Source organism: Gopherus evgoodei, chromosome 7 (genome assembly GCF_007399415.2).
Source record: "Gopherus evgoodei ecotype Sinaloan lineage chromosome 7, rGopEvg1_v1.p, whole genome shotgun sequence".
Classification (NCBI taxonomy): Eukaryota; Metazoa; Chordata; order Testudines; family Testudinidae; genus Gopherus; species Gopherus evgoodei.
The window spans coordinates 110,325,207-110,329,211 of NC_044328.1; positions in this window are offsets into that span (position 1 = coordinate 110,325,207).

A 4,005-nucleotide genomic window follows, 5' to 3' on the forward strand; every position below is an offset into this window, starting at 1 on the left:
CTTGGGGGTCCCTGTAGCAGCGGCTGAAACCGGAGCCGCGGGGCGGGGCCGGCCCGGGCGGGAGGCGGGGAAAACCCGGCACAGAGAATCCAGAGCGGAGCCGGGCGGGGCGCGGGGGAAAACGCGGCACCTGGATCCCGCTGGTGTTACGGAAGGGAGGAAGGGCTCCCTGGAGCGCTGGGGCTGGAGCGGAGCCCGGGCCGGGAGCATGGAGCGCAGGGTCCGCAGCAAAACCCCACGGCTGGCGGCTTGTCCCTATTGCCACCCCTGCCTCATCACCAATCCCAAACAGGGCCGCCGAGCAGGGTCGCGCAGAGGATTCAGGGGGCCTGGGGCCAGGGCCGGCTTTAGGAAGTGCGGGGCCCAATTCGAATACCCGGCGGCGGTCTGGGTCTTCGGCGCCACTGAAGGACCCGCCAGCGAAGACCCAGAACTACCGAAGGACCCTCCACCGAAGTGCTGCCAGAGACCCGGACCACTGCTGTATGAGTACAAATTAAAAAATTAGGCACTCTTCTTTAGGGCGCGGGGCCCGATTCGGGGGAATTGGGAAAATCGGCCTAAAGCCAGCCCTGCCTGGGGCAAAGTGGGGGAGCTGGGGCGCTGGTACTCACCCACCGGCGGCCCGGGTCTTCGGCAGCAGGGGGCCCTTCACTACTTGCTCTGTGTCTTCGACAGCACTGAAGGGCCCCCCGCTGCCGAAATGCCATCGAAGGCCCAGACCGCCGCCAGACCAGGGCTCACGGGGCCCTGAGAGCGGGTTCGGGCCCCGGTGAAAAACATTTTTGGGGCCCCCCCAGCAAGGGCGAACTGGCTAAACAGGGCCTGGGAAGCTGGATCCCGGGCCCCGTCCGGACCACAGGGCCCCGGTAATTTGTACCGGCTTCCCTCCCACTCTCATCAGCCCTGATCCCAAAACCTGAGCTTGGTTTACATCTGGTGGGGATCGAGAAATAACTAGCATGGGTTGGTCTGTGAGATTTAACCTCCCCTCACCTGCTGGTCCTGGCAGGGTCACTGCTACCGGTTCTCCTCTAACCCTGGGGGCTGGGGAGCTGCCCTGCCATTCTAACCTCACTCTTCTCACTGCCTTGGCCCTTTCCCAGTGCCAGCCTCTCACATTCTCCCTTGGTTCTCCCCAAGATTCCTGTCCCCCACCTACTCTCTGCACTCCCTGCCTCTTCCAATTCCCACTCCTTCTCCCTTGCTTCTCTCAGCTCCCCTTCTGCACCCACATTCTCCTGTCTCCTCCCACACCCCAAACTCCCCAATCCCCCCTTTGTTTGCCACCTTTCCTCCACATTCCCCAGCACATGCTTCAGTCTTCCTCCTGCCCAAGAAACCTCTCTGACCCTGCTACTTCTTCATATTCCCCAATTCCCCCTCTGATAACCTCCTGCTGACCCCTCCATCCCCAGCACATCCTCTGCTCTTCCTTCTGACCCCCCATATTCCCATCTCCCCCTCCCAGGCTCCTTTTCACAAACTCCTACAGTATCTTAACTTCAGTTCCATTGAAAACAATGACCATCTTTATTAGGGGTAGGCACACTTCCTTATGCAAAGTCTGTAGGAAAACATTGACTATCTTGCCTGATGCTTCAGTCCTGTTGAAACTGATGGAAGATGGCAACCCTTTGGAACAAGGGCAAAAATTAAAGAGAAACCTGTAGTTCATGAGGTTAAAACACAGAAAATATCACAAGGCTCACAACAAAATCATGAGCGCGAGCAACTCTGATAAAATGTTTCTTCTAGCTCTCATGGTTTTGAAGTGATCCTGCCAATCCAAATGGGAACCGAGTGTAACTAATGCTGTGTTGTCTGCCTAACTCTATAAACAGCCAGAAACAAGACTCAGCACAATTTTTGTATTGCTTTTAACTATATATCCAGTTGAAAACATTATACATATATCAAAGGTGATTATTCTGGTATTAGCTTATGCTCCTTATGCTTATGGGAATAAGCTATCAACCAGTTTAAGGCATCTCTCTATATTATGTTCCCACTCTGGGTTGTACCGCTTTAACTATTTAGTAATTTATTACACACACTCTAATCAAAATAGTTAAATCGGTAGGCCTGAGAGATGTGACTGCTCCAGTCCTTGGTTCAAAGCATAAGGATGTCATTCTAAAAAGCCTAATTTTGACAATGAACATGTCATCATAAACTTTCATTGCTGATCTGTTTATGGGTCAGTATGAACCCCACTGGTGATGGGAAAAGCAGAGCAAAGGAAGGAGGAAAGATACAAAGACAAGAAAGAGGGAAAGAAACAGAAAGAAGCTTGAGGAAGGAGGAGAAACAAATAGGGGCCTAAAAAGGAGAGCAAATTCTCCCACTGAGAGATGCTGAAATCAGTTTGCGATCCTTAATGTTTGTGCAAAAACCTCTCCTTGATATCAGAGACAGAGCTGCTGTGACTTGAGGGTATTATGTAGTCTAAAATGTATGCTCCAGCCCATAGACCATAACTGAAAATGGAATTTAGCCCTTCTGTTTCCCTTCCTGCTACCTCCATATAAAAAGAAACTATATCATGTTTCAGGCAAAAAGGGCAAATTAACTACGATTTAGATTTCAGAGTGGTGGCCGTGTTAGTCTGTATTAGCAAAAACAACAAAGTCCTTGTGGCACCTTAGAGACTAACAAATGTATTTAAATTTAGTCTCTAAGGTGCCACAAGGACTCCTTGTTGTTTTTACAATTTAATGTTAATGGTAGTCTGAGAAACAGCCAGTAGATGGTGCTATAGCTCTAGCCCAACAGTTCCATTTTGAATTTATTTTAAAAATTACTTTAATTTCTCCTCACAGTATAATTTTGTATTTAATCTTGAGCACCAAGGCTCGTTTCTTTATGTGGAGCCCTTATTCACTGATAATAGTACCAACACACATTCAGGTATTAACAAGTTCCTATTATTTGCCAATGCCTCCTGTAGTGTATTAATATGGGTGTGTAATAGGAATAAGGGCACGTAGGTTTCAACTCAGGCTAGTCTTATGCAGTGTATGAGTGTAGAGACACAAAGAGACCCCTTTCCATAACATGCTTGTGCAAAAGAGAAGCCACAATATCAGTCCTCCTGATACACAAGACCTATAGGTTGTGGTGACGCAGTACTAGAAACCCCAGAAGCAAGCTGGCCATTGCCTTCAGTTCCTGGAGAAATTATCTCTGAGTTACTCATACTTTCCCTGTAGTAGGGACCTTTGCAGCGCCCCATCACTGCAGGCTCTGGCAATATAATTGTTTTGAATGCCCTCTGGCGGTAATTCTTATTACTGTTTTTCTTAGCTTAGGAAATGCATCTTGGATAGCATGTAGCCTGGGGAATTCTCAACAAATTGGGAGTATCTATGTTTGGAGGGTGAGAAATGAAAGCATGGTAGATTGTTAGCAAAATTCTGGGCCTCTGTCATTGCTAAGGAAGAAACCCAAACCAAAAATCCCTCATGTGTGCAACACACCAGAGAGATGCTATGAAAGCTCTATGGAATTATGGAACCACAAAGCTCACCAATCTAAACGAAATACCAATTCAGCTACAGTGATAGATATAAAAATTGAAGCCCCAGATTAATTAATCTTCCTCAAGTTGTGAATTTAAGTCCTGTAGCCATAACTGTGCATAAGCTTTTTCAGAACATGCAGCTTTGTCTTTCCCATGCCAGGAGAAGGACGTGAAGACACTGTTTGTAGTTAAGGAAGGACTTTCACAATGGGGCAAGTTTCATAAAGGACATTGCTACAGCAATTCATTTACTGTGTCAGTCATTGCATGGGTGTCTTTTATTATGACTACATATGTGTTTGAATAAGCGCACTCTCCCCCTCACAGCTTCTCCTCCCCCTCAGAGGTTTCTCCAACAGTGAAGTCATCATCCCAGACATGACATCAGTCTCCCCACAGAAGGGGGTTAAGGAATCACACCTTCAGAATTCTGGCTTCTCTGCAAGACAAGGTTTAGATGAGCACAGAAAAAAATAAACAAA